Source organism: Phasianus colchicus, chromosome 10 (genome assembly GCF_987193195.1).
Source record: "Phasianus colchicus chromosome 10, bPhaCol1.hap1.1, whole genome shotgun sequence".
Taxonomy (NCBI): domain Eukaryota; kingdom Metazoa; phylum Chordata; class Aves; order Galliformes; family Phasianidae; genus Phasianus; species Phasianus colchicus.
Genome location: NC_143445.1, coordinates 20,577,679 through 20,600,882, shown reverse-complemented (window position 1 = coordinate 20,600,882; position 23,204 = coordinate 20,577,679). Strand labels below are relative to the sequence as shown.

The 23,204-nt window shown below is 36.7% G+C and overlaps 1 long non-coding RNA gene across 1 annotated transcript in view; it reads left to right on the top strand.

Annotated features, from left to right (window-relative positions):
* The window catches only part of LOC149916655 (uncharacterized), a 79,538-nt gene that overhangs the window by 4,120 nt on the left and 52,214 nt on the right, over positions 1-23,204 (top strand). Inside the window, exon 2 of the long non-coding RNA XR_016469758.1 lies at positions 8,281-8,414. This is a non-coding gene — a long non-coding RNA (uncharacterized LOC149916655). The remainder of the gene's footprint in view (positions 1-8,280; positions 8,415-23,204) is intronic.

Sequence of the window (23,204 nt, the reverse complement as noted above, 5' to 3'; positions counted from 1 at the left end):
ATTCTGGGGTTGAGCTCAAATACAGAAGGCAACTGGCAAGGCTTTTGTGTTTTCAGTGGAGTAAGAAAGCCTGAGGGAATGAGATCATTGCTCACCTCCCTCTCTAGTGAGTGGCAGAAAGAGGACAGAGTGATGCCGTGGCCCAGTGTCCCCTGCTGACACAGCAGGCACAAAATAGCAGCATCAGAGATGGCTCAGAGCTTCTCATCAGTGTAACCAATGCTGAATTTTGGAGCCGTGAGGCTGAGGGAATACGGTCAGCCTCATTCAGCCCCAGGAGGAATTAGGGAGATGATGTGTTTGCCATGCAGCTTTCCTGGAGGTCTAAGTAGAACTGATCACTTTTCTGTACTGACTCCAGGAGGAAGAGAAACAAAGGAAAAATATGTGATTTTGCTCTTGATTGGTGTTGCCTTCATCTGCCACTTGAGCCTTAAAAGAGCTTCCAGTGGAGGCACTCAAGGCTGCAGGCTGCAGTTAGATACCCTGTGGTTGCCTTGTGTTGATTCAGGATCAGTTCTGTTGTTCGTTCCATCATCATTTTCATGTATGACGTAGAAAATATTGACTATCTGTGTAAGATTATATTTGGTCTTTTTGACTTTTTGTATGTTCTGATGTTGTTCTCGAATTATGTTTTACCCTGCTTTGTCTCCATGTTTATGAGAGATTCTGCATCACTGAATACAAAAATAAGAATATGCAACACAGCTTCTGAAAATCTTCATGCGTGGTTGTGAAACAAAAAAGTCATCTTATTGATGTGGTACTATTAGTATTGGTGTCATAACACAATGTTGCATCAATTGTAATAAATTTTTCAAATACGGTAAACAAAATGCTCCCAGTAGAGCAATTCAAGCCTTACATAGAGAACAGCAGTGGCAAAGTCGTGGAAGGAGACTTTGCAGCAGCACTTCAGGGAATAACTACAATTTTTTCCATCATCAAGCCAACCTCTAGAGTTAAGGATTTTCTTTAGGAAAGTTTAGAAGAATTTTTTTTTTGTGGTTTTTTTGCATTTGGAGAGAGAGAACTTCTTTCTCTATTTCACCATATATAGCAAATATGTATTTCCCAAATAACACTTTCTATTGATAATAAAAGGAGCTCTACCTATTTTTAGGAATTATTACCACAGAGCAGACATTGGAAAGTCTTAACCCATTTCCCCAAACCACAATCAAGCTGAAAGATGACAATATGCTGCGTAGTTTGACCATGCCAGCACTTTGAAAAACAAATTGCTGACATGAGAGCTCAGAGTTTGCCGTATTAGGGAGTAGTTTTCAGGTTCTTTTATGGTTTTTGCATGACCTGCACAGCAGAAGTGTACCATATCCGGACTGGTACTTTAATACACATAATACAGAACCACACAGAATCTTTAAGTCTGGTTGCATGCAGGATAGAAAACTCTGAAAAATTGGAATTTAGGCCCAGGAACATCTCACTGGGTTAGATGAGGACATCATTACTTGGAGCTGGAAACTGTCTCACTATTGCTTATTTTACAGACAGGTGGGCTGAAAGGATTTTTCTCACAATACAGCACTGATGACAGCAGTTCTCATACTGCTCCCACAGTTTAGGAGAAATTGTCCTGTCCTGCATTGTCCAGGCTCATGGCAAGCTATAAATGCATATAAAGAAGCTGGATTTAATTGGATTTCCTTCTCCTTACTTGATAAGTTTGGTAGAAGTAGAAAATTATTGATTATGTTGGAAGGAAGTTTTCAACAATGAGAATGTGTTTTTATTCTATGTGCTCTGGGACTTAAAGCATAACCCAGCCATGTTTTGCTTCCCATGTCTCTCAAGAAATGAGCCACAAGGCATCTATGGCCAACTTCTGTGCCCTGATGTACACCTGAGGAGCACAGAATAACAGCTTTCTGAGCTACTTCTTCATTCATAGAACTGAATGTCTCTTCTTTGGACTTTCTGGATTTATATTGAGACTTTCTTCTTCTAGTTCCTTCCTGCAGTATGTGGTAAAAGCAATTCTTTCCATTCATTTTTGCATCCCTGACTGCTGTGCTAGTGACATCTGTCGCTAGAACACACGCTCTGAGGAAGCCAGATGAGCTTATGGGGTCCAGATGCTCAGCTAAAGGAGTCATAAGTTATAATCCTGTTCAGGCTGTCAATGTTCCAGATTTATTAGTCTGGATATTGCTCATGGGATTATTATGTTTAACTTTTACTGTGGTGTTTAATCGTGGCTGGAGTTGTGTGTGCTGTCCTTCTGCTAGGTCAAAACATCTTCCTCCAGTACTCTTAAATCTCTTCGTTCTTCTGTGGTTCTTTTTCTTTTTAGCCTGCAGTTCTGTACTTACCATTCTCCTTTCTGCATGTTTTCTATCTCTTCAAAGGCTTTCTTGTTCTTTATGTCCTCAGCATCCATCTCTAAACTTGACATCTGACTTCTGAGAATAATGCCAGTGACTCGGGTTGTAGTTTTCTTATCACCTGCTAATTCTGTACTCTGATTGCTGAAAGCCCTTGTAGCATATTCACCTTACTTTGAATTGTTATAATACCTCCCCTGGCAAAAACATCAAAGGCACAACAGGGAGCCCCTTCAAAAACTCGCTGCTGTGGTCAAAACTGTATACATGAAATAAGAGTAGACTTGAGATTTCCTTGCTTGAATTGTTCCTTACTAATTAAAGATTTAATCCTTATGAGATTGTTTAAAAAGGGCACAGATCATCTTATGTTGTTGTTTTCTTTTTATTTATTTTATTTAGGAATGAAGACTTCATAAATTTTCATTTTCTTCTTGTTGTGGGAAAGAATGTTTCTGGCACTTACAGCTTAGAGGTTAGAGTGGAAATTATTGAGTAAACTTTATTGCCTCAGGATAGAAATGATAATATTTCCTCCTGAGTCATCTCATTTCTGAATAGCCCTTTTTTTCTCTTAGGTTGGGATATTTTCAAGGACATTTTCAACAAGGAGGATATCCTCAAGAAAACAAAATTCCCTTCAGATGTTCATGTGTCGCATCATGCAACCGTAAACAGTGAAACTCTTACAGTCTCTAGCAAGCACCCTGCTTGAAACACAAGCTGGTACCTGAGTAGAGATTTTCCATGCACAAAATATACGCTTGTGCACACTACATGTGCTCCATTAAAGCTAGATGAAGTTTCAGTGGAAGACGCATCTTCCAATTATTTACTGGATTAATTCTTTTGAAGAGTATGAAGCAGAAAATACCATAGCATTTCTTCAATATTTCCTATGTTGATTGATGTCTGCAATGTCTAGGCTCATGATAAAGGGCAATTTATGATAAGAATAAATAGATTGTTCTATTTTTCTTTTTTTGTTTGTAATTTGTATTGATTTCTTTTTGGCACATTCTATAATCTGTTCATAATATTTTGGCTTTTAATCATGCTAGTTTATTTTCAAGAAATTATTTGGAAAATAAGCATGTTAAGTCTACTGAATAATTGCCAGTGTGATCTGCTCTGAAAAATCCCAGCTCCTTAAACAAATTTAAGACAGTACTTTCAACTGACCCCTAAAAAAAGGTTTGCAAGTCCATGTAGTTGAGTCTGTAAATATCAACATACGCATATCACAAAGCAGTGTATGCAAAGAGTATTTGGATGAGCTACTACTGAGTGCTGTTAGTGCAGCAATAGTAATTGTAATTTAGAAATCAACTGTGGTGATTATTTCATTCCTGTTTAATGTTTTTTTAAGCTGTGCTTGACCATAGTTACTTTTCTTGTCAAAGGGGAAGGAAAAAAAAAAAGCTATGGTCACAGATGTAGCCAGCTTAAGCACTTGCAGAGATAGGGGTACATTAGTAACTTTGACTCTGAAAATCTCCAAACACTGCTGTATTAAGTTTTCATTTAATTCTACAGCTAAGAATGTAGCTCTTCATCTTGGAATTCTGTTCAGCGGGAAATTTGAAAATGTGTTTTCACATTTCTTACGCAACATTCTATAGATCTACTTTGAGAAATGTAGATCTGACACTTATTTAGAACGAATCTTCCCAGAGTTTAGTATTTAATATGAAGTGTAGAATCTAATAGAAACAGTATATAAAGGCAAATTTTTAAAGATTTTTTTTTGCAACAGACGATATTTAGCATAACATTGGCCTTTACTCTTGTTGCTTCATTCCATCATTGCCTGCTGATAGAAGTTTATCTGCTTCTGTCACCAAAGTCTGTAGGGGATAATTTGGACCTGATTCCTTTTGATCTCTTTAGAAATCTAGCTTGGATTTTTGTTTCATCTCTATTGGAATGCAAATGCATAAATCCCAACTGTCTTTGATTTCTTAAATCTAAGATTATGATACCTTTCTCCTTGACTTCAGACAAATTACTTTAAATGTATACGCCTGAGGTTGCTTCATGCCTCAGAAACCATACTTGGTGTCCTCTAGGTACTGAAGTTTTGTTCTTAGACTGGACCGTCTCCTTGATTTTGGTTCAGTAGAAAAGATAGAAATAAGATCATGAGTTGCCCCAGGGTTCATTTGTATGTATTCACAAAAGGGTCTTGATCTGATAGGATTTCCAAAACAAGACCACACCAGATTTCAATAATAATAATAGATAAGATTCCAGTAGCTTCCTTATGAGGTGCCTGATGATTAGTCAGCCAGCACACAGGAGATAGAAGTTGATTTCTGACCTTCTTGAGGGCAATTTCCCCCTTTCCACCAGGAGATGGAGCAGTCTTAGAGGTTTGTAATATCTTTGTTCAGCTCCTCTACCTGATGAGATTAACTCTCTTCAGAAAGCTGTAGGCCACTCTTGGATGGAGAGTCCGTAGGTGAGAGAGAGACCAAATTAATTATTATTCTCATCTGTTTTTTGTGCCACAGAAAAATACAGCAAAAAATAAGCCTGATTTACTAGCCTAATATTGAAGCATTCACTGGGGGAGACTGGGCTCTGAAGCCTTCATTAGCAGCTGTGCCAGTCATCAGTTGATGTTATTAAATAGTCACAGGAGCCTTTGAGTCCCCCTCTTGGGTAAAAACTTTATCCATCAGGAAAGATTCTTTTTCTCCTGTTGGGCATGAGAGTGATCAGACAAATGATCCACACACACAAAAGCAATTATTAACCAGCTGAGCGTCACTGTTCATGCGTAGAAGAAACAAACAGTTATATTTCTGTTTGAATTGTGCTTGCTGAATGAGGCATTCAGAACGAAAATCCAAGGCTCATTAGTTGTGTATGTAGTTATAAGAGGTGTCCAGGAGATGGTGCATGTGAGTGTTGGAAGGAGTTGGGTCAGTGGGACCAGGCTATACTGGTGTGTGCTGAGCCCACTTCGTATGTTTATATGATCAGATTTAGCTTTCTGAACATATATTTGGTCAACCTTGCAAGAAAAGTAAATTCCAGTTGCAGTGAAATAGAGATGCCCCAAATATCTATCTTTGAACCACCACATCAAATAAGACAGCATTGTTTTAGCAGGTCTAATTACTGTACTTTTTCAAATGTGATTGAAAGGAAATTAGAGAGGCGTCCGTTGTGCTTTCCCTTTTATACAAATGTCTTTCATGCAGAGGGACTTGGATCACAGGAAAAGTGATGCTTTTTCTGTACTTAATAATAAATTTGAAGCTAGAGTTGCTGACAGTGGAAGAGAGAGAGATATAAGAACAAGAACAAATACTTTACTTTCTGACTGAAAACTCTCAATGTGTGATTGAAGTGACCATGAATTGCCATCATTAGTAAATTGCTGACACAATACTGATCCCAAAATTCCTTTAAAAATCTTTCAGCATTTGACTGATTGTGGTGCTAATAATAGAATGATGCTGCAATTTTATTGTCAGAGTTGTTCTTGGGTTTGACATTGTCTTTATCAATCTGTTAATGAATATAGTGCTTATGTAAGGTGATACTATGAATTCCTGGTTCAGAGCCAGAGATGGTGGCAATGCTGTTCTGTAGTAGAGCACGCTATTCACTAAAAGTTTCTTAGTTCCTTTTGAAAGTGGAGATTAGGAAGGGAAAGAGTAGTAGATACCTTACATTTTCAAAAGCTGTTCTGAAACAAGCTCTGAATCATCCAATTTGTCTCTCAGATTTGAAACACATCAGCACCATAAGGCTGAGAGAAAGAAGCTAAGAAGCTCAATACTAGTTATAATTCCATCAACTTTTTCACAGTGGAAGTCCCTTTCTGCATCTTTAAAATATAAACGTGTTTCAATCTTTGCAACTATGTCTGTGCTTGCAGATTCTTGAGAGAAAAGCAGTTAAATTGCTCTTTTCTTTTATTCTAGTTCTAACTTCAGGCACGTTCTCATAATATTTTGTTCTCTAGTTCTGTAAGAGCTGGAAGGATTAGAAGAGGCATGTACTCATGGTGTACTGTTTGTCCCTGCCAGATGATTCCCCAAGTCTTCTTCTGGGAAAGTACAGCTATGTTTCAACTGCTTTGCAGACAGATTGGAAACTGGCAATCTAGGTCATTGTAAATACAAAGCAAAACAGCTGCCAATAAAACTGTAATATAATTCAGTATTCCCAGCACATGAAAGCAAAGAAACAAATCCGGAATACTTGGACTGGATGACATTCCTTTCTTAGTTTATGGAGCTGTGTTCTTCCTTCCCTGAACAACCTCAGTTGCTGCAAGGACAAAGAAATAACATGAGCAAAGCATTAGAAAGTTTCAGATTCTCTGACACTTATGTTGTTTAGGACCTTGCTTTGCAAGTAAGCACCTAGCTTTGTGTTGATCAATATGATGGCTAAAATACTGCCACAGGTAGCTAAAGGCAGCAAAACAAGAAATCATCCTTATCCTTATTTTGGAAGAGGCGCAAGGTTTGCAGTGTCATTTGGCTCCAGAAAGTATTGCTACCATTCTGAGTTCTATTAACATATGTGAGATATAACAGATCAGGTCAGTATTCATCTTCAAAAAAAGACCACCTGGGAGACTGCATTCATTTTTGGACATATTATCAGCAGACAAAAATATATATGCAGAGAGTTCAGCAAAGAGTAAAAGTGATAATTAGAGACCTTAGATATTCTGACTTATGTGGACTAAAAACTATTTTTAGGCAGAGTTTTGTTAAATGATGGCAGAATATAGAAGCTTGCTAAACATGCAAGTATTTATGTGTACTGTTGTGCTAGCTTGCAGGTTTCCAAACTGATTTAAAAACATTCCTGTCTGCAACATTTCACTTTGTTTGAAAGGTTCTCTAGCAGGTAGATCGTTATTTATTTGAAGACAGGAACATTTGGGAGGAAAGACAGTTTCCAAACTGAATCTGCATGTGTAACCTATTAGGGATACTCAAAGCTGCCCATCTACACACAAGGCAGGGAAACTCGCACAAAAATAGTGGTGTCATCAAGTCCCCCTTAACTTACCTCTTTGCTCAAGGGAATGTCAGAACAATACCTATCAGGAGCGATGTAATTTTTGGTGGTCGAATTTTCATCTACCTGCAAGAAATCACTAACTGCTGTACCACAGCATGTTTTGGCTGGTGGAAAATTAGCGTGAGTGATGCTTTCAATGCATTTTGCTGTATTAGTGGTCTTGGACAGACTCAACGAATGGATTCTCAGTCATTTCTCCCAGTGAGCAACTCATGGCAGTGCAGATTCCGAGAGTGATTTGTTATGGTGATGCCACAGCTCAAAAAGGATGTCTACAGGAAAAATATTCTTTTTGTTGTAGTTTGGTTTGAAGTAAATACCCCTTTCTCCTTTTGCCTTTCTTTTCCACTGACATTGCTTGATGTATCAGTGGCATATTAAATGTGTGATGTTTCCACTGCTTTGCTTGAGGCATGCTTAGAAAGAGAGAAACCATTAGCAAGTCCTCACAAAGTCCTAGCTGAAGAGATGTAATATTCTGCCTTTTCCACTCTCCTTCATTCAAAAGTAGATCTAGACTTTGCTGGAGTGAATAGGCAGATTTGTTGGCAGTAGTTTGCTTTCAGATGAGATAATTTACAAGATGCAGACGTTCAAAGGCAGTATTGTGAATAAAATTGTAGTCACAATAGAAACTTTATCATTGAATTCAGAGTGACCAGGATATTGCTTTTAAGATTTTTAGGCGTTTCTGTTAGCGTTGATGTTATTTCTGCATATGGTTTATTGAAGTCAACAAATGGTATTGTTGCAAATGAGACTCAGTAATGCAGCTTATCTTAAGTCCATACTTATCTGTGTGTCACTCAGGGCCTTTTCTGTCACTTCAGTGTTGTGATCTTTATCTTTTTTTCCCCCTTTTTTTGTTTGTAAGGAGAAAGGCAATTTATGAAACAGAGAGCAGAACACTATTCTGGAGAATGAGATGTCTGATTTTTGTTCCAAGCTCTGCCAGAGTGACCTTGCACTGCCACTTTCTCTGTATTTCAGCATCCACAACTATAAAACGTGAGTAATGAGGGTATAAACGTATCATTTTTTTTCTTGAGTAATGATGTTGCATGGTCATACTTTGTCCTTTATTTCTGTTTATTGTATAGTTTCAGATTTGCCAATAAAAAAATATATGCATGTAGCTAATTACGTTTCAGGATTCCTAATACCCGGTTTTTTGCAACTTATTTGTATCCATACGAAGGTGATATTAATCATTTGGAAACTATTACAGCCCTATTAACTAAATGGAGAAAGCCAAATGTTTAGAAGATCTGTGGGTTGCAGATGCAAAAGGCAAGAGAATCATGTTCAAAAAGAAGGTATTCTACAAATCACTCTAAAATCCTACATATGTATCATCCTTCCTGCCTTATACAAGTCGAGGCAATAAATCTCATCTCCACTCCACTCTCTTTGAGTTTGTTATACTTTCATCTTACTCTGTTCAAATTATTCCTAATCACTTATTACTGTTTCATACAGCTTATTAATTCTTTCCTTCAACCAGATGTACGTAAGAGTCGCTCCTAGAAGTTTTCCAATGCAGAAACTGCACTTGTTTGAAATGGTAAACAAGTGACTAAACTCACAGTGACTCTTATCTCTGATATTATGTATGTTAATTTAAGATAAAAGTTCCTGGTGTTAGCACAGTAATGAGATTGTTCTGTCCCTCTGCTGTGAACTGCCTAATTCTTTCTTAGAAATTCTACCTGATTAGACTCACAGATCTGTCAAAATGCAAACAGTGTTTTTGTCTGGTGCAGAATATGTAGTCTGTATGACAACAAGTTCTGCTTTGATCCTTGCAGTGCTTTCCAAATGTATCTGCCTCACTGGAAGTTTAAAGTGTTAAATATGTCTTAGGATAATCTGAGCTGCAATCATTAGGGAAAAAAAGGTTGTCTTTTCTTCCTACTGAAAAATATGTTAGTGTCATTTTACTGCTGGTTTTTATTTCAAATGACACAATTATTCCGAAATATACTAAAAACATCTCAATTTTCACATGGAATTGTTATATTGACACTTGTAAAATTCTCAGTGCATGTGTTTGTATGTGTATCTATATATATACGGAAGTTTTGCTTCATCTTTGTTTCTTCGAGTTTCTTCTAGATGAGTGTGGAGTTTGGTAATATATATAATTCATGTCAACCTTAGACTTAAAAAAGAGTATTTTAGATTTTTATATACTTTTTTTCTCTTTGAGTCCCTGTTGCACTTTCTGTGAAGGGAAACCTATATGTTTGTTGATAGGAGGCAAATATAGGGATTGTACCTAGTAACCAAAAGAACTTGTGGCTTCTATCTCAATTGTTGGTGCAGCCTCTTGTGAAGGGATGCTGTATTTCTCGTTGGTTCCTCTTAGGTGACCAGATATGTGGTTTGAGAAATAACACAGTCTGACTCACTTTGGAAGCTTAAGGTGGTCTTAAGTATTGCTATTTTGAAAGCTGCAAGAGCTATAAGGCATCTCAGTGGATCTCACACCAATAAGCACAATAGCTAAGCTTGTCTCAGCATACTTTATAAAAGTGATATATCTAATTTGGTCAAGTCTTACCTCTTCTTGGCCAAGTTAGTCAATCTTCAACTAAAAGGCTCTGACTTCAGTTATTCAATGACAGTTTGCCCCAGGCAAGACGTGTGTCTTCCCATGAATAGCCATTTGTATTACATTTCTTAGAAACAACTTTATAAGGAAGCCAGAGTCTTGGACGTCTTTGTGGGGTGCCATGCAATATTGATGTTTCCATTTGAGTAAGAGGGAATGTTCAGTTTTTGAGACTCTTCCACTGACGTATACAGGTAGGCAAACTGCTGTTAGGTGCTGACAGTGATGTCAGAACCATGCTGAAGGTTTCAACTATGAAAGAAGACTACATTTCTGGAAGAAATAAGGCAAGCTTGGTTGCTTGGGCTGCAGGTGTGTGCTTTTAAGCAAGGGAAAAAGAACACTGAAAAGGTGGTGAACCCTAGTGTGTATCTGGGCAGATGGCAGTCCCTGATGTCAGTGTGGTATCATGCCCTAATAAACTGGTAGGATGTCTTGCATCCTACCACAAGGAATGTGAAGGACAGACTAAAGCTCAGTACTGAAGCCAAGAATGAAGCAAGGAGTACAGTAGTCTGTTCAGCCTTCAAAAACTTGTCAAGAAGGGCTAAACATTTTCTATATTGCTGTCCTATAAGCCAGGGATTCAAAAAATGTTCCTGAAGAAAAAGTGAGAGGACACGATGAAGGAGATTAAAACAGCTTTTTTTTTTTTTTACTTAATAGATATTTTGAGAAACCATTTTCAGTTGCTTACAACTTATTTTAGATTCAGCTCATGATCTTAATGATGAAGCACGTCACAACGTATTAGCAGTCATCTGAGCCATCCAGATCTCTTGAGAACCTGTTTCAGTATGTTGGTCAATGTTCCTGTGTGATGCATACAAAATATATTTTACAATTTAAGTACTTTCTGCATTCATCATTTGAATCAAATTACAAGGCACTCAAACAGTGAATTATTTATATTTCCCAAAAAGGTGTTAGGATATTAAATAGCAGAAATGATGTTAGGTTTATTAAATCGTTACAGAGAGCTCTTTCCTATCTTTGGTACTGCTTCAAACTCTTCACCCCTATCAAATATTTTTTTTTTCCATCTTTGATTTGATTGTAGAGTTGTTTTTGTGTGGTTTTCGTTTTTCAGAGTTGTGATTTTTAGTTGTTTTTGTTTTATTTTTCTCTTGCTTGCTTCTTCTATTGTGTTTAATGTTTGCTGGGTAAATCTTTTCAGGTCAGACTTTCCCCAGCTGGATCATCCAGTCACTGAATTCTGTAAGAGAAAATGGTTTTCAACATTGGGTTTCTGTGTATTCTCTGTGTTTGGGGACAAATGTGCAATTTTTTCCCCAAATCCACTTTGCCCTTCTGGCAAAGGTTGCATACTGTCTGAGTACCTGGCTTTGTAATGTGTCATATTTGTATAAATGGGCATATGTCTTCTGCTAGTGTTTTCCAAGAGATACAGAGGCAGGTTGAGGAACACAATGTTATGTGCAATAGTTATTGACAAAGTTAAAAGTTTGGTTACTGACTTTGTGAGAATAACAGCAAAAATGGTGTAGTTGTTTCTTCCCGCTTGAGTTGTAGCAGGAAGATTTCAAGACACCCCATACAAAATAGAGAAAGCATGCATCTGAAATGGAATTTGCTATTGAGAAAGCTGCTTGTGTAGATACGATTGTGTAGACTGTTGTTGCACTATGAGAGGAAAACTTCAACGTGACCAGGCAGTTGAATACTTTGGGGGAGGAAAGAGTTAAAATAACTGTACTATATAAGGGTCATATTACTTGCCTAACATCCATGCAGATGAAGATAAGAAAGCATTGTGAGCGCGATAACAAGGATATTATGATGGTTAACATGACATTTATGTGGCAATGGAATGAGCAATTCTATAAGCCCTCAGGAAGACAAGGGTTGCTGAAACGTGACAAATTTATTAAACCCATTTCCTAACACGTTTTTTATTCCATATTTTTTTTCCCTGCAATACCACAGAGGATTCTGTGGCACAACAATAGAGAGAAAAGAATGGTACCTGGCAGCAAGGTAGCAGAGCAGTTCCTTGCATAAAGGACGAATAGAAGCTTGCTTGTCTCTGCAGGATATGGAGAACTTCTTCACAGAAGATGGAAGGTCCAAATTGATCGATACTGTCAAAAGGACCTTCAGAGATAAGGTTTAGTTCTCTCACTTGAAAAGATTAGTAGTGGTAGCATGAGGTATATGTATGAGTAGGGAAAATAAATTTTCCTCTTGCTGAAGACAGATAGGAGGATAATATTTATATACATGGAGATGGAAGAGGGGGAACAATCAGAATAAAGAAACAATATGTCTTAACTCTAATGGTGATTTCTAAGTGAATATTTTGATATCTAGTTTCAAATAGTGAGATTATAAAAAAACAAAAGTGGAAAATTTCATTTTGAACCCATCCCAACAAGCACTGCCTCTTGTGTTACACAAAAAATTGTTCTGTTAGGTAAAATCCTGAAGGCTGGTGTCTGTTCACTTTCTTGAGCAACTTCGGAAACAGATTAAATGTTATATTTGTAGTGAGGATGAACTGCAGTCCATACTGCAAAGAGACCATGAATCAGCTGCTTCTCATCATCTCAGTCAATGCTTATACAGCTGCTGAATATGGCATTCAAACAGTAATTAATCCAATTAGAGTGAGGTTTGTTCTTACTGTTTCCCAGTCTATCTAGCTACAACATGTAGTATCCATCTGTAGACGAGAAGGTGACCTATATAGACACTCTATGTACTGGGGGTAATAAAAATGATGGTGCAATTTAAACCCTTTTTCAGGGAGGATAATTACCTTAACTTGTAAGTGAAAACAGGCAGTGTCCTCAGCACAGTATGGAAAACTGTTCATTTTCATAAGGAAATTTCTTTGTGGCTTTTGCTATCAGAAGAAAACCCTTCAGATTCATGAGAAACTGCGAGCCAACATTAAAAACTGTCAAAATAAAGTAGCTGTTTTTGGGGAAAGTTGGTATTTAAAATGTTACTACTTAAAACTTCCTGCAGGCTATGGCTTTAGACACTGCTGATTAACGTTCTTTAGTAACGATTTCAATAACGCTAAAATGCTTTGCACCCATTGTCCATACACAGATCTAATTCCTTTTGGTAACTGGATGAAGTTACATTGCTATTTTTAGTGCTGGGCCCAATTTTTAATGCATTCCTAATTGTTCTGTGCCAGCCAGAAAGGAATTGTTTATTAAGAGGAAAAAATAATAGTAATAAAAAAAATAAGCTCAGAGATGATTTCTTTTTGTGATCTTGTAGGGGTGCTAGGAGGGGGATGTTTGCTTGAGTGTCAAACAATGAACCAATACTGATTCACAGCGAGTCTCTCAAACCCTCCATGTGACAGGTCTCTCTTTCTTTTAGCAAAATTAAGATAATTACCAGCCTGAAATGGCTGTGGGACTAATTAATTCTTCATAAAGTACTTCAGAATTGTAAAGGGCAGTGGTAGCTCCAGTGTCGTTGTTTTAAACAAACAGAGTGTGAGCAGTACCTGCTGTTGTAAATGGGCACGAAGGGCTGTTTTATGTTTCAGACTTTGCTGACTGATGTCACTGATTACCTCAGTATCAGCTGTAGTAACCTATAAAGAAACAAAACATACTCTTACCTCTATCACTTTCTTTTTGTGTACATTCACAGCCATAAGAGTGGTCTGACACACACCGTGTCCTTCACTGAAGTTGCATAGAAAAAATGTTTTCCGCTTCAGTTTTGAACCAAGTTCATTAAGTTCAGATTTCTGGAGTTTCCACTAGTTCTAATGTAATTCAATCCATTTCCATAACATAGCTCAAACTGTATTTCAGGAAGATTGTCTTGGAAAAGAATTTAAGACGTATTTAAGAAATAATGCATTTGTAATTGTTTGTAATATATATGTGTTAAATAATATTAATACATAAAATACACAGTTGATTACCTAGAAACTAGTTCAGAATTGATGTTCTCAGGATTTCATCTGAATAAAGACAGCAATTTACAAGTTTTGCTGATAGGTATTTTTAATATTTATATGCATTATAGACACTTGGGTGTTCATCCTGAAATTTTCTATACTAGTATGCTTGCGTACATTCATCTTCTCTAACATGGATGCTACATAAATAAAAATATTAATAGAAAGAAGTAGCAGCCTCTTGACTGTAGTGAAGTCTGAGAGTAGATAAATTGTTAATTCAAATTAAATTGCTTTTATGAACTTCTTGTTCATTTATATTAATTGCTTGTACTGACCTGACCTAACCTACTTAGGTGGAACTGAAGAAATTACAGATGCTTCCATTTTACATGCAGAGAATGCACAGAGATTTACTTGCTTAAATGCACTCACAAATGCTGTCTACATAAAAATTAATGAAACTCATTGATACCGTGGTGCAATAAGAGTAGAAATGCCTTTGAAGTTTCTGTCAGGACTTGTACTTCATGATGGGACAGACTGGAATAGTTTTGCCTCCCAATAGGAATACCAACAATGGTAATTAATGATTTTCATCCTCTGTAAGATTTAAAAACAGAAAACAAATACAGCAAAAAATGATGATAAACTCTTTACGATTCTCAGGTTAAGAGTCCTCTATCCATCTTTGTGTATCAGGGAAATTTTCACTAGAGACTTGTTGCTTGAGTCCCTGGTGAACAATAAAGGTTTCTAAAAGGTTTATAGAGCTTCCAAGTAAGTATATGTAAAGAAAGGTAGAAGTGCTAGAAAAACTAATGATGTGACAACAGAAGATCTTATTTCTGAGGCGTTTAGTCACACTGATGGCTACTTTGCCATAGGGAATATGATGGGTTTTTTGTTTGTTTTATTTATTTTTTTTAAAGACATTTTATTCAAATATATTAGGTAGAGCAGTCCAGGGATCTTTGAGTTCCTGTTAACAGAATTCTCTGACTGAAACAGGTCATGGTTTGTTAGTGAGGTTTTTCTGTTAGTCCAAAAAAAAGAAAAAAAGAATTACAAATGAAGATAATGTTGAGGTGCAAATGAAGCTGGCACAGAACCACTACAGACTTTAGTAAGCAAAGTTCACATATTTAAAATATATGCCATCCTTGTTTCATATGAATTAATAAGTTCTTTTTCTAGATTTTTCTGGTCAAGTTTTTGATTTGTGGTTCTGTGACGAAAGCATTGACTCAACAGGGACAATTGTATGTCTTTTCTGCCCTTGTCTTGATTAACAACTCTTTGCCATTGTGCCAGCTGCTAACACCCATCCTGAAACTTCAGGAACCAGCCTGTTCTTATAAAGTCTCCAGAGACAAACTGTATTGCAGTACAAACTGTATTGCACTGCAAACACTATCTCTGATTGTTATCCTTATTGCTTCTATACTTTCTGTAATGTGAATTCCTGATCAAGATCTGGATTATAGAAAACAAAATGTCAGAGAGTGCCTCTTAGTTCTGCAATGACATTTGGGGTTGAATGAATGCATCTGAAAGGGAGAGAGCTCTGCTGTGTTGTATTGTGGATGCATCAAACTGATCAGGTGAATGCTAATTTCGTCGTTGCATCCCACCTCCGCCTTTCCCCCATATAATTCTCGACACATTAATTAACTAACATTAATTATGTTAGTTAATCTGCTTTAACTAACAGATTAGTTAAAGCATGTAGTAGAAAGTGCAGTAATTCAAGCAGTCTAGCTCTTTTTCTTCAGCTAGCAATATTGGGAACTAACAAGTAGATGGCATTCTATCTCTATTTTTAAATTATGAAACAATAGTTAAGGATGTCACAGAGTATATTCCTTTCATTTATTATGCTACTCTGTAAGTCTGAACAAAGAAAGAAATGTATTTCCTTAACTGTTATAGCCTCTGATTCTAAATAATCAATATAAATACTGCACTAAAATTGATTCAAGACAAAATGATTTCACCTTTATGTTGAAATACTCTGGGTTTAATAAAATGTCTAACAAAAAATATCTTATAGCTGAGAAATGAAATACCAACTTCCTGAAAACCGAAGATATTTGAAGGTAATCAATGGGTCTGCAAACTGGAAAGAAGAATGATTAATAATTTTTTAGCACTGCTGTTTCAAGTTCAGAATCAAGGAAGGAATATCCTATCTTCTCCATTTGCAGTCTTATAGTTGTTCCTATTGTACTAGACTCAAATTTTGTATACTAGGAAAAAGAGGAATTAAACCTGGAAGCAATGTGAGTAATTGAATCCAAGTGCTTTCAGGTGTGCGTGCCATGTGGTCCCATTCATTTATTGGTTAAATTTCGCCTTAAAGTTTTCTCCTCAAACTTTCCCAGCTGCTCCTGCTTGTAACTTCATGATGTGCTGCTTACCATCATTGCTGATATGCCAAGATTTTAACAGAAAACTTCTATGTAACCAGGAAGTTTTAGACAACTGACCCCCAATCTTTTCTTACTTTTGAATAAAGTGGAACTTAAAAGGAGTGGTTCTTAGGTGGGAAATATGAGGATGAGTGCTTAATCTCACCAGAAGTTGGAATCTGTGATGAAATTAAACATGGTAATTACACCACAAACCAAAAATGGCACATTCAGTGACATTTTTGAACTTTGCTAAGCTCTTGCTTGCTAGAGAAATAAGTGCTTCAAGTCCTTGTTTATGCTGGCTTGAGCACTGAGGCTGCACCAGTCTCAGTGCCTGTTGTCATCCTCATTTCATCGCAATAAAAGCACAGTAAATAAGTGGATGCAGATCCAAGTTGCCCTGTTAATCCCAGTAGAATCTAGGTTTGGCAAGTTTTTCTTTAGGCTGTAAATGTGGCCTAGAGTAGCTGACCTTTTGTTAAGGTTCTGAACTGATTAAACCACCAGTGTGAGACTGAAATGTGTAGTGCTTTTCAGTAATTATCTGTGAGACCGTCTTTTCTAACAGCAAAGAGTAATGGGTTGTGTGTGTGTGTATAAGTAGTCTGTTATATGTAAAATTGCTAAACTTTGTTTTTTTTTTTCATGGTCCAGATTTCCTTGATATTCTTTTCTGCTTGAGAATATATCTAAGATGACTGCAATTTAAGAAGCTTGTACTTCTTGCCTAAGGTCTTTCAAGAAGCTACCTCTCCTTAAGTGTCTTTTTGAATCGAGGTTGAAAATGCAGTTTAATGAATAGTAATGATATCTAACAGGCAAGGAGGCTAAATGAGAAACAAATATGTATTTGAACTATAGGCTCATTAAAATTATATTAAAACTATCTCTTGAGGAGAGATTGTCCATATTATACAGTGCTTTGTGGTTCTGATGAACATAAAACATCTGTGAATTTGGTAGGAAACCTTTTGCTCAGGTAATAAAACAAGTGCTCCCAGGGATTTCGGAGAGAATTTCTGTCCTCCTTTTCTCAAAAGGTTGTGATTTGTAGAGCAGCTGTAATGTTGATGGTAAGGGAAAGGAGGAAAAGAGATGTGCAGCATCTGGTCTGTGAGATGGTATTGTGCTAACAAAGCAAGTAGGTTGACATACTCACGCTTTCTGGTTAATGTATGAGTGCAGAATGTTGGTTTTACCAAGCGAGCTTCTGATATTATTAAATACAGAACTTTTATGAGCTTTAGCAGCTGCAACTGGCTCTGAAACATCCTATTCTTTGTTGTTTTATCAGAACTGGAACCAGAGCTGGAGCACTGCTAGGTTCCATTGGCTCCGGCTTCAATGTACGTGAAATGGGGAAACTTGCTGCTAGTGAACAAAGATGGAAATTAGTATCAGTCTGGAAGATCCACAGCTTCTGCTACAGAGAAATGAAGAATTTTTTAAAAGCAAATTAATGAAATTAATTAAAAATGCAAAGGGAATTTAAAATTATATATAATTAAAATCATATATTTAAATTGAGTCCTAGCACTTGCGCCTATAAGCAAATTAATATTAAGACAAAATATCTGAATTCTGTAATGATTTTTCTAGGATAAGTATGTTAAAATACTGCATAGCTATCACAAACTTGAGACTATTTGGAGTAAGAAATGTGCTTGTTCAGTGAGTGTCAGCGTTCTGGCATTGCTACAAACACTGACCAAACAAACTTGTAAATTTTTAGTGGATTCTTTAATGTTAGCAGTAAGGAATTCTGGGCGGTGGAATGGTAATAAGTCACTGCAATTTCATTAAAATAACACTCTCATAGATTACTTCAGTAAATCTAAAAGATCATCAAGATAAATGAAGTAGTTAATTAAAAAAAAATCCTACAAAGGCTACATCCCCAGTGATTCTAGCTATTGTGCAGAGAAGTGATGGCTCTTAAATAAAAACATGCACAAGTTGAAGGATTCAGCTTACAGTTAAATATTGCTCTTTACTCAAATTCTTATCCTAGGTGTAGTAATTTCAGGGTTTATCAGTTTAATATGATTTCATTGTTTTCTTTTGCAATTATCAGCAACTCTTATAAGGTTAATATTTATCATTATTTAAGACTGAAAAACTGGTAGTAGACTATAATAAAGTTAGAAATAAAATCTTAACCTCTGAGCTCATATCTGAATTGATTGCGTTAATAACAGTGGAGGTGGATATTTTCATATTTGGATAGTTTTTCAATATTGTAACTGAAATAGAACAAGTGCAGTTCAATATTTTGTGAACTCTAATAAGAAAACACATGAATATAATATTTGTGCTGTAGCAAACGTGATTCAGATGATATTACTTTTCTGCCTTGTCCTACATGTGCCTGTTATTATTTTGCCCAAGATGTGTTGCTTCAGAAATAGTACTATCATATTTATGTAGCCTTTTACAATAAAGTTTTTCCTTTTAGTTTTGATAATAACTGTGAAGATTTCATGCATGTGCTCAACTTGCCTGTAACATTTTAAAGCTATGTTGCAGCTTACTCCCTAACTATAATATAACTTGCAATTCTTTCTCTGAAATACAAACTAAGTCTTGTTTGATCTTATCTGGGAAGACTACTTGCATGTGCATGGTCACAGTTACCATGGCTGCCTTCATATATTTTTAATTTGTAAGCCATTGAAATGTGTTTCAGGCTTCCTTTGAGTAATGAAGGATGACTATGCAGAGATTATATCTTATCAAGTCCATGAAAACAATAACTTCACTATAGAATACTTACTCACTGAAATAGAAATGAAATTAAATAATATGAATCATGCAACTACACTATCAGTCTTGTTCCTCATTACTGTTTGATTTCTAGGAATTTAAATACAAAAAACATTCTTCATGGAACAGTCTACAGAAAATATATAAAGGTCTTATTCAACTTAACGTAAAAGCTTTCCAGTCATTCTAGCTCAGTCTTCCTAAAATTGCTAGGCCTTAAAAGATTGGACGCACCTGGCCTGGTTGGTTACAAACCACTTAGATATCATTGACTGAAAATGGAAAGTCATGTTTGGTTACTGCTCAATGTTAGGACAACAAAATGAAATGAACTTGAAGTATCATCTGTTTTCAGTCTCTTAATAAATTTAGGAAGGAGAAGAGGAAGGAATTCCATGAGATCAGAAAAATTAGTGGTAAGCTACTGACAGGGAAAAATTGAAATCTTAATTCAGAACCTATCTTTGCTTTTCTTGTAACTTTGAGTGCTGCTGTCCATAGCCAGAAGGCAAAAACATCATCTACCCATGATTTCTACTTTCCAGTTTTAAGCTCCTGACTGAAGGTTGGATAAATGCATTAGTATACTGTGTATTGAAGTAAATGGTGATAAAATATGCTGAGATAGAAGACTTAGTACCTTATTGCCAGCAGTGAAATCATGTAATTGCATGCATCCCACACCAAAACTGGCTGAGGTCTGGTTTGCCAGGGGCACAGACTGCAAAAGCAAATACTAATTTTCTGCATTATAGCAGTTTCCTGAAAATAAAATGTAACTTCTGATTTTTTTTTTTTTGGCAGAAATTCTTTTAATGTCATCATTGGTTTTTACTAATGTACGGATCGTTAAACGTGTGAAACTGAGGGTAACTTAAAAAGAGAAGAGTTGCTCCTGTGTGATCTGACAATGTTGTGTAATTAAAATAGTAAAGAACACACAAATCTATTTTGATCAGATATTGAGAGGAAATTCTGTACTGAGAGAGTGATGAGACCCTGGCACTGCTGCCCAGAGAGCTTTGGGTGCCTCATCCCTGGAGGGATGGGTCCTGGGCAGCCTGAGCTGGTGGGCAGTGTCACTGCCAAGAGACACTGGTTCTAAATGGTCCCTTTCAACCCAAAACATTCTATGATTCTGCAAATACATGGGCTTTTAAAAATATTTAATTATAAACTAAAACCCCCTCCTCCACAGAAAACAACAAGATGAAGGTAAGTTTAAGGCTGTATTGGATTGTCAATTACATCATATATTTGCTTCATGGCAAAGCCTACTTACTGTACAAACTGGAAAGGTAACTAGTCCTTGATCTAACTAATGTAATTTCCTGTTGAAGGGCTTCTATCCCAAATACTTCTGCTTGTGTTTTAAACAAACATACTGCTCTTTCTCTCTTGCTATTTCAGCAATTGCCACTTTATGAAGTCCTCTCCAGCAGCACTTTTTCTTTTCAGCCTGACAAGCAGTCTCCCTTTGCTCGTGCCCTTTGCATGCCTTGAATGCTGATAGCCGGGATCCGATTTACCCTCTATATTCAGATGTATACAGGAGAGAAAAATCTAACTTCTCATTATGATTGTTACTGATACTACAGGATACAAAGGTTCTCCAATCTTCCAAGAGGTTGCTTCAAAAAGCTGCAGCAAGGTAACATCTCAAGACTCGACCCTTTATTTAGAAAGTCTCAGCACAGGCATGCACTAGTGCTGTTATTCAGAGAGGTATTTTGTAGCATTTTATATTTCAGCAACAGGAAAGTATCACTCTGTTGAAGAGATGCCTAGGGTTTTATCTGTAGCGCTTTTGAGTTTGTTTTTCAAAAGCATCTCAGTGACTTGGGTATCTAAGTCCTAGTGAAAGTCATTCAGACTTAGATAAATGGATTTTAGGGACAGGATTATAAGCATCTGCTATGAAATTCAGCATGTCACTCTGTGGAATCTTAATTACCAACTAAGGTTACAATGTACTCCTAACTTCTTTATGAGGTATAATAATTCTCTTTGAATAATAAAAGTCCTTCTAAAAGTCAACTGTGTGGACACATAGGTGAAAATCTTACTATTTGTTTTTTATTCACTTCTTTAATTGTGTCTCTGAGCATCTCTGTCACTCACTTCAGCTGGCATGGTTCTAATTTAATAGACTATGCTTGTCAAGATTGTATATCAAATGCTGCAGACAATCAGCTAAGTCCTTAGTCATCTGTCAAATAATGGGGTCTTAGGTGCAGTGAGAATAAGCTGGCAAAGTAGGGTATGTTGCATTCTGAAGTTTAAACTGTTTACTGATAATACAAAAAGAGCATTAAGGGATTGATAGTCTATTTGAAATTCCTTTGAAAATATATCCCAAACTGGATCTTTTCTGTTGCTTGTCTCTTGTGTGCCTCTTTAAGAAATCCATTCTTCTAGATCCACAGCTGCTATAAAGCCTGAAACCTGTCAGAGCTCTGCTGATCCAATTACAACTTTAAAACTTTTAAGCTTATGATTTACAGTAAGCTCATTCTATTTAAATACAAAGGAATCTTCTAAAACACTACATTGTCTAGCAGTGTATTTCACAGCAATTCACCTCTTTTTCCCCTTGAGTTATGCAAAGCAAAATAATTTTTATTGGAAATTAAAGGTAGGAGATAGTTCAGTTGCCTGCCATAGTTAAAGCTAGACAGTGAGCCATATCCTGTTCTTCTGTTGAGACAGTGTTCTACTGTGACATGAAAACATGTTTCTTTCCTCTTTGTTTTATTTGCTTTTGTTTGTGTTCTTTGGTTATGAAAAAACAACAACCCACGTTAGTAAGATGTTGGTAGAGACTGTAGGATTGTATGTAATGCAACAAACCAGCTTTGCCGGAGGTGGTGTGAACATTTCCTTAGGTGTTATTTCTACGTGATGCAGCTTTCAGATGAAATACTGAAGAGAGTTTAGGCATGGAACCAAACTATGCCTTTGATCTCTCTTTTTAGACCTTCTAGTCTCAAGCATGAGGATTCCCCAGCTCCCTAGTCGTACACTTAGTGCTTTCTTACTAAAATGCACAGAAGAATTCCAGGTTGTTGGAATGTTCCAGTTTTTCTCAACGCCCACCAGGAAACAAAGCAATCAAGTGTGGGTTTTGTGCAAAAAGATTTCTGGTGAAGCCTGCTGGACACGTTTGTAGATGCAGGGTTAGCCTAGCACTGCGGGCTAGTTGTGTTTCACAAAAAAATGGAGTTCAAAAGTGAGCTATCTGACTATTTCTTCCTGATAACCAAAAGGCTGAGGGGTAGAGATGGCCTCTGGTTTATAAAAAGCTTTGCAATTCTTCTGGCAACAGAAATTAGTCTGAATAGAGATTACCAAAATCATCATTTCCAAATAATTTTGGAATTATCGTTGAGAGGCAGTAATATTAAAAAAAAAAAAAAAAAAAAAGCAATGTTTAATGGCATTCTTTTACATGCTTTTTTCCCCCCTCATATAGCCCGATCTGATCCATCAGAACGACTATAACTGAACATACTCACTCTTGGCTGTGCAATTTTCCAAACGATGCTGTTCATGTACTTGAGAAAATTTATGGTTTTATTGTTTTTATTTTTCCAGTATAATTTTTTCTTCTTTTATTCAGTTTAAGGTATAGTTTGAAAATGTTTTGTACTTGTCATTTCCTCCGGTAGATCTTGTTATGGCCATCACTGCTGTTGTTATCGGTATCAGATTTATAAATCTGGGCATTGCAGCTGATACGCTTGTTGGCATTGTGTCCAAAAATGGTGAAATTGAAGTTAGTAAGGTAATTCAAGAAAAGAGTGGATGTAAAAGCAGGAAATGTGCTATAGTGCTAGTCTTTGTGGTCTTACTACTTAACGCAGGGTAGAAAATGAAGAGTTATGAGACGTGTTTGCACTACATGCTACTTTATCTACTACTTTTTTTCTACTTTGTTATCATTTCAGGGCCTGGGGAAATGGCCGCAAGTTGTACCAGAGGAGGTTCAGGTCAGACATGAGGAAAAACTTCTTCTCTCAGAGGGTGGTCAGGCACTGGAATGGCTGCACAGGGAGGTCGTGGAGTCACCCTCCCCAGCAGTGTTCAAGAGGTGTCTGGATGAGGAGCTGTGA